Below are 13,484 nucleotides of genomic sequence, written 5' to 3'. Positions count from 1 at the left end.
TGGGATGGCCACAGAATTTTCTTTAATCCACTCTGAGTTTTTCTATTTTCCATTGGTTTATCTTTTACTTTTAAACTCACTAAATTATTGTTTTAGTCTTTAGCTTTATACAATTTGTAAAAATGTTATTTTTAATTTTAAAAAATTAAATTTTTTATCTTTTACTTTTTTGAGACAGGATCTCACTTGGAACAGGAATTAAAAGAAATTTTAAAATGTTTAAGCAAAAACTCAGCTGTATGTAAGAAAAACCAATTTCCCATGAGGAAGAGAAAGAGCTGAAGTCCTTTAAAAATTGACTGCCTGTTTTTCTGTGGCTAGTGAGCCTTATCTCTCCCTTTCCCAGACATTGTGAAGACTGTTCTTCTAGCTGTGCAGCTGCAAGGTCACTAAACAGATAATCTCAAGTCATAAAACATGTTGTTCCTTAAAAAGTAAGAAATAATGTAATGCATGTCTTAATCGAATAACTGTCTTTGTTTCTCACTTCTGTAATATGCTTCCCACTGCACAAATCTCCCCCTGCCCCACAAAATGCTTAAAAGGTGGCTTAACTCTTTGTTCGGGGCTCAGTCGTTTGGATGTTAATCCGACTGGGTCTGTGCACCTAAATAATTAAATAATTCCTCCTCAACCCCTCGATCTCTCTGATTCCTTAATTATCCTGCTGCACACTCTGTCATCTAGGCTGATGTGCAGTGGCGTGATCTCGGCTCACTGCAGCCTCAACCTCTGGGGCTCAAGGGATCCTTCTACCTTAGCCTCCTGAATAGCTGGACTACAGATATGCATCACTACACCCAGGTAATTTTTTTATTTTTATTTTTAGTAGAGATGGGGTCTTGCTGTGTTGCCCAGGCTGGTCTTGATCTCCTGGCCTCAAATGATCCTACCACCTCGGCTTACCAAAGTGCCGGGATTATAGTCATGAGTCCTGGAATTGACTTGTAAAAACTTTTTTGAGCACCCAATGGAAAGAAATTTCAAAAATTTTTTTTTTTTTTAAGAGGCTTTTGACTTTTCCAGTTTCGCAAGAAGAAAAAAGTCTTTTGGCCATGTTGAAGTGTTTTGATAACTTGTTGGCTGCAAAAATAATACATTAATAGTTTCTACTATGAATTAGTCTGTGCATTAAGAAAATACAAAAGTATACAAAGTAGAAAAATATTTCCAAGATATAACTTTACCACCTTAAGATAACTCTCTTTTGAGGATGCTTAATTACAGATCTTTTTCTTTCAACAGAGACTCATACTTTGTCTTAAAAGAATCATTCTGTAGATGAAGCTTTCTAATCTTATAATTTTTTCAATTAACACATTATCATACACATTTTCCTATGTTATGTATTTCTTCATACTACTTGTAATAGCTGTATCATATATATCATCCTATGGCTAGATAAAAATTTTGACAAGAAAATCTAAAAATAGTAATTCAGATCATAGGCTTTGGAAAAAAATATCACTGGGTTTAAATTCTGAATCTGCCATTTAGTAGATTTATGATCTTGATCAGAATATTTAATATCTCTAAATTCATTTTTAATCGATAAAATGAAGAAAAAATGAGACAATGTATGTGAAAATGCAGTAATTGACACATAATAAACCCAATAAGTGAGAATTCAATACATAGATGATAGATATTATTATCCCACTTTAAAATTTTTTATCATTATAAAAAATATTAAATAAAATCATCGTTACAACTTTTTGTGCATTTCTATGATTAATTTCTAAATATTAATTTTTGGAAGTGAAATTGTTGAGTCAAAGATTAAAACATTTTTGAAGGTTTTTATACAAATTGTAAATTCCCATCCTAACAACGTACAGTTCAACCAGTACAGCATAGATGTGCATCTTTCTCTGTTCCTTTCCCCAGCTTGCCAAGATGATAAAAAAGATTATATTTTATTGGCTTAATGCACATGACTTCGACTATGCCATTGAACATCAAAGATATAATTAACGATCATTTGTAGGTATTCTTTTGTAAAGTGACTATACTCAACATACATTCTTTTTCATTATGGTGTTTGTCCTTAGTGATTTGTAAAATTTTAAGATATTCTTGGTTTATACACATTTCCAAGTTTAACCTATTTTACATTTTTAATGACTTGTTTTGACATACAGAAATTTTAAATATTTATGAAGTCAGATCTAACAATCTTTTACTTTAAATATTTTGCTTTTGCATGTATAGTAAGTGAAGCCTTGCAAGATGCTATCTTAGTCCATTTTCTGTTGCTTGTAGCAGAAAATTTGAATATGGGGAATTTATAAAGACAAGGAATGATTTCTCACAGTTATGGAGGCTGAGAAGTGCAAGGCTGAGGGGACACTTCTGGTGAGGGCCTTCTTGCTGCTGGGAGGTCTCTGCAGAGTCCCACGGTGGCACAGGGCATCACATGGTAAGGGCGCTATGCTTGCTCGCTTAGGTGTCTCTTCGTTTTCTTATAAAACCACCAATCCCACTCTCATGATAATCCATTAATCCGTTAACACATAATTCATTAATCCATTCATAAGGGCTCTGCCCTTATGACCCAAGAACTTTTTAAAGGCCCCACCAAGCTGGGTACAGTGGGTCTTGCCTGTAGGACAGCTACTGGAGAAGCCGAGGTAGAGGATCCCTTGAGTCCGGGATTTTGAAACTAGCCTGGACAACATAGCAAGACTTTATCTTTATTTTAAAAAAAATAAATTAAGGCCTCACCTCTCAATACTGCCACATTGGGGATTAAAGTTCAACATGAGTTTTGAAGGGGACAAATATTCAAACTATAGCAGATGCTATACAAATGAATATGTTTACAGTTGTGATCTTTAAAAACATAAATGAATATTAAGTTGTGGTCTTTAATAGAAGAAAAAGACTTACGGGGAAAAACCTAGGACTGAAGAAGTCAAATTTTTGTGAATATGAGTTTTCTTAGAACTTATAATCAAGTTCAGGTAGCAGTTTCTGAGCTATGTTGTGTGGCTGTGTGGTGACAGGGAGAGTGCTAGAGGCATAGAAACGTAATGAACGTTCATGTACCTGCTTTTTGCTAGGCACTGTGCTTGGCCTAGCAAAAGTAAATGATTGGTAAATCATTTACTTCTCAGACCAGCCCTCTGAGATAGTTATTCTATCCATTTTATGGTTTCCACTCATTTGACAAATATTTGTTGAGCACATTATCAGTCTCTAGGCTTCTATAGAATATTAAATCAGACTGGTTTATACACAAAGAGAACTTATTGGATCATGTTAGCTGAAGAGGTCTAGAAGTAGCTCTAGGTTCAGTGATAGCTTGATCCTGGGCTCAAATGATACTGCCCAGGTCCAGCTCTCAGTTTGCTTCTCCTGGGGGGACTCCACTCTCAGGCTCTTCATAGTGGCTCCCACAGCATAAGACTCAAATTGTCATAACAGGCAGACTGGAAGAGGAAGTCATCTTCCCTGAAGGCTCAAAGTCCCGGAATCAAATTTTCTGGGCCCTAACCGGCCTCCCGTTAGTCACCTGCCTCTCCCTGAGCCAGTCACTGTGGTCAGGGTGTTGTGATCTCGTTGGCCTAACATAGATAACTTTCTCCATCCTTAGAACCAGGGGGCTGCAGAAGTTCTGAAGTCCCTGTGCTGAGGGAATGGCATGAAAAGACACAGATATAAAAAGCCCAAAACTTTGTGAAAGTTCCCATTAGGTTACAAGGTAGTCACTTTCTGTACCATGGGTTGGCTGACATAAAGCTGGAAAGACAATCAGAACTCAGTTCAACATAGAATGGGCTCAGATGGTAGAAGTTCTAATATTCTATGCTGCACGGTTTTGACTGAATTCTGAAGGGAATGTCAAGCCTATGAAGGAAACAAAGGGAGAAGAAAAAACCCAAAAAACAAACAAGAAAGAATCCCAGGGGACAATGATTATTTACAGCAGGCAGGGGAAGAAAAGTAGGAGAGAGTTGTGTAATTGAAGCCAAAGGAAGGGAATGTTTCAAAGAGCCAGAAGTAAAACGTGTCCAATTCAGAAGAGATGTCAAGTAACATAGGACCTAAAAGATATCCATTGGATTCACAAATAGGAAACAGAAGGTCATTAAGTGACCAACGAGCATATTATCTAGAATAAGAGAGGTAATGGGCAAATGGGATAAAACGTAGTGATCAGAGAGGACCTGCTAGAGCTTAATATTTCAGAGTTAGGGGATAATGAAGTAAAGATAGCTTTAATCTGGAAAGGTAAAGAGTTTTGAGGCAGAACTATTGGCTTAACGGATTTAATATGGAAAAGAACATTGAGAAAGTCCCCAAATCTGTAAAAGTGAGAAGTGCCTGGGAATTTGTTAGTAAATACATATGGAGAGATAGTTGTCATGAACCTCAGAAGAGGCAGCTTTTCCTAAGGAAGAAGAAACATAAAGGTGTGGAAGGAACATTAGGAACAGTGAAGAACACTGACACTTCTCCCAGGCTTCATGGTTTGTGTAGGGCAGGGGAAAAAAAATGCTCTTTTCTCAAGAGAGGACAGAAAGCAGGGGTGGGAAATCACAGGATTTTCATATTTGGGATGATTAATCACAAATTTTGATTCTTTCTAAACCTAGTAGTTGTGTAGTAAAGAATTTATAGGAAAGACTCTCTTGCCCAAAGAAAAGAAAATCTGGCCTTTGCCCTTGCCTTCTGAGACATAACCTTTGGGCCCTAGGAATGTTATGCCTGATAGGAAGATCTTTGTTTGCCTGAAGATCTTGAGTCATATTGGATAGTCTAACAATCTGATTTAGGATGGGGAGGTGGCCACACCTGCATAGTCTTAGGGTGGGGACTCCAGAGAGATCAACAGTGTGACTTAGAGCAAGAGCTTTGGGTCACGTGGTATCTGCCAGCTTGGAGATAGAGATTAACCATGTGGGCAATCGACCAATTATGCCTGTCTGATGAAGCCCCACTACAAACTGAACACGACGCTTGGGTGAGCTTCCCTGGGTAGCAAATCTCTATGTGTGCATTGCCATTCAACAATGCTGGGGAGTAACCTGTCCTGACTCCACAGGAAGAGGACAATAAAAGCTCCACATTTGGTATTTCTGGACTGACTCTGCCCTGTGAACTTCTTTCCTTGGCTAGTTGTAATCTGTAACCTTTCCCTGTAGTAAACTATAACCCCAAATACAATAGCTTTCAGTGAGGTCTGTGAGTCTTTCTAGCAAATTATCGACCCTGAGGGTTCTATTCAGGGTTTTGACGGCCCCCTGAACTTAGTGTCAGAGTAAGGGCAGTTTTGGGGAACGTGCCTTCTAACTTTGTAGTTGGCCTACTTCAAAGGAAGTAGCAAAAAAGTCTGCAGATTTTACTTTCTTTGCTTTCTTACAGAAAACAGTTTATATTTTAAGAAATCTGTATACTTTTAAAATAAAACATTCATTAGGCTCCTTTACCCCATATTTATCTATAATAGGTTCATGAACTCATTCAGTAAATACTGAATTTAACTGAGAGCAATTAAAGTAGTTAGGAAAAAATCCACTTGAATTCTTTTTTGTGTACATTTACGGAGCATTTGTTATTAAAGAGAAAATACTTTGTACTTTGTCTTATATTAATATTTATACTTACTAATTATATGATGTTGGGCAAATCACATAATTTCTTTGAGTTTCAGTCAGGTCTTTTCTAAAATCAAAGATAATACCTTTTTCATAGATACTGATTAAGTTTTAAGAATGGAAAGTAAAGGATGAAATTAGAACCATTTTAAAATTGTAGCCTAGTACCTGGCATACAGAACATGTTCCATAAATATTAGCTGAGATAATGATAATATTCTAAGAATTTCATAAGATTTGTGCTTTATAAATTTTATTGACTGAAGATTAATGAGTAGCTAACATTTCTGAACTCAATTCTTTACTTAAGAAGCTAATTTTCACCTCTGTGCAAATTTTTGAGCTGAAGGTACTATAACAATCCTAGACAAATCACCACTACCAACTAGATTCCAGTTACAATTCCATACAAATCATTGTTCTTGAATGTATATGGCTTAAAATAATAAAATAGAATCAAACTACCTTGGCCAGCCACAGTGACTACCCACATCTGTAAATTCCAGCACTCTGGGAAAACAAGGCAAGAGGATCACTTGAGCCCAGAAGTTCAAGACCAGCCTGGACAACAGAGTGAGGCCCCTGTCTCTACAAAAAATAGAAATAAAAAAATTAGCTAGGCATAGTGGCATGCATCTGTAGTCCTGGCTACTAGGGAGGCTGAGGTGGGAGGATCACTTGAGCCCAGGAGGTTGAGGTTGCAGTGGGCTATGATCATGCCACTGTGCTCCAGTCTGTGCAACAGAGCAAGACTTTGCCTTAAAAAGAAAAAAAAAAAAGAAAAGAATCAAACTACCTTCTACTTTTAATTATTGTATTGTTTGTTTTTCAAATATTTGAAATACATTGATTCCAGTGTTTTCATGCCTTGACTATTAATATCAATTTCTAGCCAAATTTGGATTGCTACATAACTATACTTTTTTTTTTTTTTTTTTTTTTGCAGTTTTACCATTGCCACTAGCACGGACTTGTGATGACTAATGCAGGTGTTTTTTTTCCTCTTCTTTTCACAGATGTTGAAATGCTGTTTTTTAAAGCTTTTTTCCTCCTATTTTGATACATCAGATAAGGTATATTCTTGGAATGATGACCAACCCCTGACTTAAAATTTAACCAATGTTGTGAAATTCCCCATCATTTTTAATTAAATACAAGCTGTTTTCAAGTCAGTCGTTCTTAGATTATGACTCTAAAAATAAATGATTCCCATGGCCTTAGTGCAGTTTCTGCTCACACAAGTGAGCATTAAGGACAAATGTTTCCTTAGGATACAGTAAATACAGCAGAATGTATGTCAGAGTGCATCACCATTATGTCTCATAAAAACGCTACATGGTATGTGTGTGCAGCCAAGTTTGCTATACAACTTGAGTAATACAGGGGTGATTTTACTAAGCACATGGGAGGTTTCTTGGTCTTGGAAATAAAATGGTTTTTTGTTTTTATTGTTGTTTTTAAATACCATAAGCCATGAAAGCAATCTTCCATCAAATATTCAAATATAAACTGTTGACTTCCATTCAGATCCGCAAGCTGCATGGTGGACTTTGTAAGCTTCTTTTTGAAATTTGATGTTTCCAGGATAGCACAAAAGGAGAAAGGAGGTACAGTAAGAGGAAACAAAGTCACTGTTCTCCAGTTCTTTTTACTTGATCCTCTTCCTTTACTTGACTCTCCTTCCACTCCTTCAGCATAATCGGTATTAATATCCGTAAGCATCTGGGGAGTCTGGGCTTTTAGTGACAAAAGTCTGTGAGCGAAGCCCCTCTGAGAAGAGAACTCTGCTCTCTAGGCCTTTCAGAAGTGGGCAGAGATCGGAAACCGGTTTCTACGGACGGAGGACGCGTTGCTAAGGTACTGAAGGGTGGGGGCGGGGCGCGTAGCCCTCGGAGCCAGAAGAGGGAGGAAAGGAAGACGAGGTTTGTTTCAGGGTGCGGAAGCGTTGGAAAAGCGGAAAATCAAAATTTGTACGAGGGTGGGGGCGAAATAGGAAAAATATCGTTTTACATAAACGGCTTTTCTGTCCCTGTAGTCGGTGGGACGTTCTCTAGCGGGGCCTCGACAGGGAGAGTGTGGGTCAGGTCAGGCGAGTGTGGGACCGCGGCGGGAGGCGGGCCCGGGGGCCTCTTCCAGGTTCGCTGAAGAACCTTTCCGTCTTCTAAACTAAATATTAATGAGCGTCCTCAATATTGCCCTTAATTTTGCTCTCCCGTGAAACGACCATAGGCATAGAGCGTTTGAGTCGGGTTCCCTACGTTTCCAGCGAGAAGGAGGCGCCTGGGGGAAGGTGACGAGGGGCGCCGGGGCCACTTAATTGATACACTTCCAAATTGACGACTCCCAACCTCCTGGAATGGCTGGTGGGAGCTGATCACCCCTGCGGTAATTGTGCTGCGATTTCGAGCTGGTTAATCAATTCTTCCAATTATTATCAGATTAGTTGCCCACAATAATACTCCACAATACACGTACATCATAGTTTTTAAATTCCTTAATAGTTTTTCTTAGAAACTTCCCTTCCAGGCCGGGCGTGGTGGCTCACGCCTGTAATCCCAGCACTTTGGGAGGCTGAGGCACGCAGATCACTTGAGGTTAGGAGTTCGAAACCAACCTGGCCAAAATGGCGAAACCCCGTCTGTACTAAAAATACAAAACCTAGATGGGCATGGTGGTGTGTGCCTTGTAGTCCCAGCTACTCGGGAGGCTGAGGCAGGAGAATCACTTGAACCTGGGAGGCGGAGGCTGCAGTGAGCTGAACGCAGCCACTGCACTCCAGCCTGGGTGACAGAGTGAGTGAGACCCTGCCTCAAAAATAAGAATAAATAAATAAGGAGCAAGAAAATTCATAATGTAGCGCTAAGCACATGAGTCGGGTTTTTAAATTAGTTCTCAGTGCCTGGGCTGTACTAGCTTGTGGGGACTGCCATGACAAAACATCACAGACGGAGTGGCTAAACAACAGAAATTTGTTTTCTCACAGTTCTAGAGACTGAAAGTTGGAAATGAAGGGGTGGGCAAGGTTGTTTTCTTCAGAGGCCTCACTCCTTGCCTTGGGGTGCTGCCCTGCCTTCTCACTGAATCTTCACAAGGACTTTCCTCTGTGTATCCTGTGTCCTAATCTCCTCTTCTTATAGGACACCAGTCATACTGGCCAGGGGCCTGCCCTAACAACCGCATTTTAACTTTACTCTGTAAAGGATGTACGTTCAAACATAAGCACATTCTGAGATCCTGGGGCCTAGGACGTCAACATATGCATTTGGGGACAACATAATTCAGCCTATAATATGGGCCATTTATCAACATTTTGGATTTAAAGAAAAAAGATTCCCCTAAGTCTGTCCTTGGAATGTGAGGTGAGATGGAGATAACTCAGCCAGTTGCCTACTTATTGAGTCAACATTAATCATTTAACAGATGAAATGAGTCCTTACTGTGGTCTCAATAGTGGGCTATGTCAGATAAAAGTGTAAGAAGTGGCCTTGGGCCGGGCGCGGTGGCTCAAGCCTGTAATCCCAGCACTTTGGGAGGCCGAGACGGGCGGATCACGAGGTCAGGAGATCGAGACCATCCTGGCTAACACGGTGAAACGCCGTCTCTACTAAAAAATACAAAAAACTAGCCGGGCGCAGTGGCGGGCGCCTGTAGTCCCAACTACTCGGGAGGCTGAGGCAGGAGAATGGCGTGAACCCGGGAGGCGGAGCTTGCAGTGAGCTGAGATCCGGCCACTGCACTCCAGCCTGGGCGGCAGAGCGAGACTCCGTCTCAAAAAAAAAAAAAAAAAAAAAAAAAAAAAAAAGAAGTGGCCTTGTCCTCAAGGAGTAAGCGTTTGAACTGATAAAGCCACATAATGGAAGTGAATTTTAATTTAAGCCTCCATTTTCTAGATAATTTCTCAGGCCTTTAGTTTGTGACTTTAGAGATTCTTAGTTTTCCTGAGTTGTTTAAAACTTGCTGAAGAACCTTTCTCAGCTGAGCCTATTATATTGATGACCCTGGGTTTTGTTATTTTTGTTTGTTTTTAGTCCCAAAGGTGCTGTTAAAACAAAATTGTTCTCTTAAAATATTTAAGACATTTTTATTTTAGATATGACTGAGTCTCTGATATGCTAATAATATTGACCTACAATTTTTGTTGTGAACAAGCCTTTGCAGTGAGGCCTGTAGATGATTCACTGTGAGAGTAATTGGGAATTCATTCTGCCCCAATTGGTATGGCCTCTATTTCATTGTGTTCTTTAAAAACAAACAACAACAACAAAAACTGTCACTACTGAGCTAGAAATTAAGAACATAAATCCAAGTTTCCTTTCAAAACACTTTTACCAAGTTTAGATTGGCAAGAACCCCATTTTATAATAATTCACTCAACTTTTTATTTCATCTTCCAGTAAATCATTATGAAGTAACATCATTTATTACAGATAAATTAGGATTACTCTTCCTAAAAAGTTATGTTCAGAGACATCTGCAAATTAAATTGTAATTTTCAAATCCCTGTCAGATGTAAAACGCTTTGCCTGAGGCTGAGATTCAGAGGTAAGTAAGTCAATTCTTGCTTTAAATGAGTTTTCAACCTAGTGAAGAAGAGATTTGTCAAAGAGTAAACCTCTTTTTTTTTTTTTTGAGATGGAGACTCACTCTGTCACCCAGGCTGGAGTGCAGTGCCACAATCACGGCTCACTGCAACCTCTACCACCTAGGTTCAGGTTATTCTCCTGCCTCAGCCTCCAAAGTAGCTGGGATTACAGGCGTGCACTACCATGCCCAGCTAACTTTTTTTGTATTTTTAGTAGACACAGGGTTTCACCATGTTGGCCAGGCTGGTCTTGAACTCCTGACTTCAAGTGATCCGCCTGCCTCAGCTTCCCGAAGTGCTGGGATTACAGATGTGAGCCACCACACCCAGCGAGTAAACCTCTTAAAACCTGGTGTGGTGGTTCTTGCCTGTAATCTCAGCTACTCAGGAGGCTGAGAGGCTGGAGGATTGCTTGAGGCCAGGAGCACACAACAAATAGACTGTCACCCAGACAAGGAATGAGATAATGCCAAGGAAAGTTTCATAGAAGAGGTAGTCTTGGCTGGGCGCTGTGGCTCACGCCTGTAATCCCAGCACTTTGGGAGGCCGAGGCGGGTGGATCACAAGATCAGAAGTTTGAGACCAGCCTGGCCAATATGGTGAAACCCTGTCTCTATTAAAAATACAAAAATTAGCTGGGCATGGTGTCGGGCACCTGTAATCCCAGCTACTCAGGAGGCTGAGGCAGGAGAATCACTTGAACCCAGGAGGCGGAGTTTGCAGTGAGCTGAGATTGCAGCCACTGCACTCCAGCCTAGACTGCGAGACTCCATCTCAAAAAGAAGAAAAAAAAGAAGAGGTAGTCTTTATACCATATTTGATAAAGAGTAGGCTTTTGACTGGAAGACATGTGGGAGAACATTCTGAGTAGAAGGAAACGCATGAGTAAAGGGTGTGCTTGGGAAAAGGGCAGGACGTGTCCAGGAAGTAAGAATGGTAGAAAATGGTGGAACACAAAGGGGTAGGATGAATAAACTAGAAAGGTGGGCTGAGCCAGATCCTGGACTGTCTTTTCTTCAGTGGTCTCGTGTGTCCTCGGAAGAGTTTGGGCGTTCTTCAGGTTATGAGAGCAAGCCAAGGTTTGTGGGCTGGAGCTGGTCCTGATCAGTGTCCTGTTTAAGAAAGACAGCTCTGATGGCATTTTGTTTGTTTGTTTTTGAGAAGGAGTCTCACTGTGTCACTAGGCTGGAGTTCAGTAGTGTGATCTTAGCTCACTGCAACCTCTGCCTCCCGGGTTCATGTGATTCTCCTGCCTCAGCCTCCAGACTAGCTAGGATTACAAACATGCACCACCATGCCCAGCGTATTTTTCTTTTTTTAATAGAGACGGGGTTTCATCATGTTGGCCAGGCTAGTCTCGAACTCCTGACCTCAAGTGATCCGCCTGCCTTGGCCTCCCAAAGTGCTGGGATTACAGGTGTGAGCCACCATGCCCAGCCTGATGGCATTTCAAAGAATCAATATTTGAGAAATGAGGAGGAAGGTTTGGGGCAGGCAAATTAGGGGGGTGTATAGTTTGATAACCCAAAGGAGGGAAAGTAACAACCTGAAGGTTTGAAGAAGGACAATGGCAATGAAAATCAAAGCAAGCTTAAGAAAGGTCTGTCTTCTTGATGTTAATGTTGCCCCACTGTTCAAAGAATTCTGTGAGAGGCCACTGATCCATTCCACCCCTGAGATTCTATGAGTTAGGCTTCTGTGACCACATCAGAACCCTATATTCTAGATGAGAGCACTTCCCTCAACTCTAAGTAGAATGCTTCAGAAGACGAGAGAGATGATAACTAGCAGGGTCCGGAGAAGACTTTTTTTTCTGTTTTGCAAATAAATTTGAGCATGCTAAGAGGAATAAATTTGTGAAGGAAATAGATAAAAGTTGCAGGAGAAAGGGGATAACTAATAGAGATAATTCTTTCAGGAGACTGGAGGCAATGGAGTCTAGAGTACATCAGGAGGGATTAGCTTTGGGTGGGAGAGCCAACGCCTCTGTTAAAATTGAAGTGCAGAAGGGTTGGGAATGAATAATACTTTGGTATGAGAGGTAGGAGCTGAAGAAGCTCTTGCTTGATGGTGCCTGTTTTCTTAGTGAAATAGGAGAGAGCATCTCCCTTGCCTAGGAAGATGGAGATCACAAGGGAAAATGTTTACCAGGTGCCAACTTCCTCAGTAAATTTGATAGAATACCTAGTACAATGTCTGCATGTAATACATTTAGGTAGCCAGTGACCAAATGAACAAATAAATGCTTATCATCAAATAACAATATATGTTCATAGAAAAAGAAGTATAAAGTAGGAACACCAAAGTATATATTAAAATTAAAAAGATATAATAAAGGACATAAACATAGATCACACTGAGGAACACTTTATATATATATTTATAGATATGATATATAAATATATGTGTATATATATGACAGAGTCTTGCTCTGTCACCCAGGCTGGAGTGCAGTGGCGTGATCTCAGCTCCCTGCCACCTCCACCTCCCAAGTTCAAGCAATTCCACCTCAGACTCCTGAGTAGCTGGGACCACAGGCGCTCGCCACCTAGCCTGGCTAACTTTTTGTATTTTTAGTAGAGACAGGGTTTCACCATGTTGGCCAGGCTGATCTCAAACTCCTGACCTCAAGTGATCCACCTGCCTTGGCCTCCCAAAGTGCTGAGATTACAGGTGTGAGCCACTGCACCCTGTCCGTTTAATATCATCTTGATTCATCTTGCATTAAAAGATTAGTGGTTAGTTTATGCAAAGTAGTTGGGGAACACCATCATATTAGTACTGATGTTCCTTTGCTCTTAGCATTTATTTGAGGAGACACAAAATAGGCCCTTGATGAGCTTATGAAATATAATGATGAAAACAAGCAAGTTCATGTATAGTGTTTCCTCACTTCCACTTTTTCCCAGGGCCATTTAGCCATTAGGCACCATTGGCACATTGCCAAAGACCAATGGGAGAGAAGAATTTGCAAACTGAAAAAATTGTATTGGTTTCAAGCTATGAAATTAATACTACAAAACTAACATTCAGTCGATTTCATTAACTGTCAAATTTAGTATTCATAAAACTGTTGTTGACCCTTGAAAATAATTGGTTTTTCTCACTTCAAAAAAATTCATGATCTGCACAATGATTTTCCAGAAATCATTCACAGCCAAATAATTTACTCTTAGCAAAATATTTTTAAAGCAAAAACATAAAAATTATTTCATGCTATGGTTAACTGTATATAGAAAAATACAGCTGTGTGTGCATGTGCGTGCGTGTGTGTGTGTGTGTGTGTGTGTACAATGGGATGA

General features: G+C 40.1%; 1 protein-coding gene across 7 annotated transcripts in view; it reads left to right on the top strand.

The window, feature by feature from the left end:
- Positions 1-475: 475 nt before the first annotated feature.
- The window catches only part of C1H1orf141 (chromosome 1 C1orf141 homolog), a 69,452-nt gene continuing 56,443 nt past the window's right edge, over positions 476-13,484 (top strand). For 3 of the 7 annotated variants that reach the window (XM_050762805.1, XM_050763294.1, XM_050763208.1), the window contains exons 1-4: positions 476-804; positions 6,617-6,673; positions 7,128-7,207; positions 7,396-7,457. The gene's annotated coding sequence lies outside the window, so the exon portion shown is untranslated. The other 4 variants (XM_050763030.1, XM_050762892.1, XM_050763123.1 and 1 more) reach the window with 4 other exon arrangements.

This window comes from Macaca thibetana, chromosome 1, assembly GCF_024542745.1.
Source record: "Macaca thibetana thibetana isolate TM-01 chromosome 1, ASM2454274v1, whole genome shotgun sequence".
Lineage (NCBI taxonomy): Eukaryota > Metazoa > Chordata > Mammalia > Primates > Cercopithecidae > Macaca > Macaca thibetana.
Note: the sequence above shows the minus strand (reverse complement) of the source record. Positions and strands in the feature narration are given on the sequence as shown.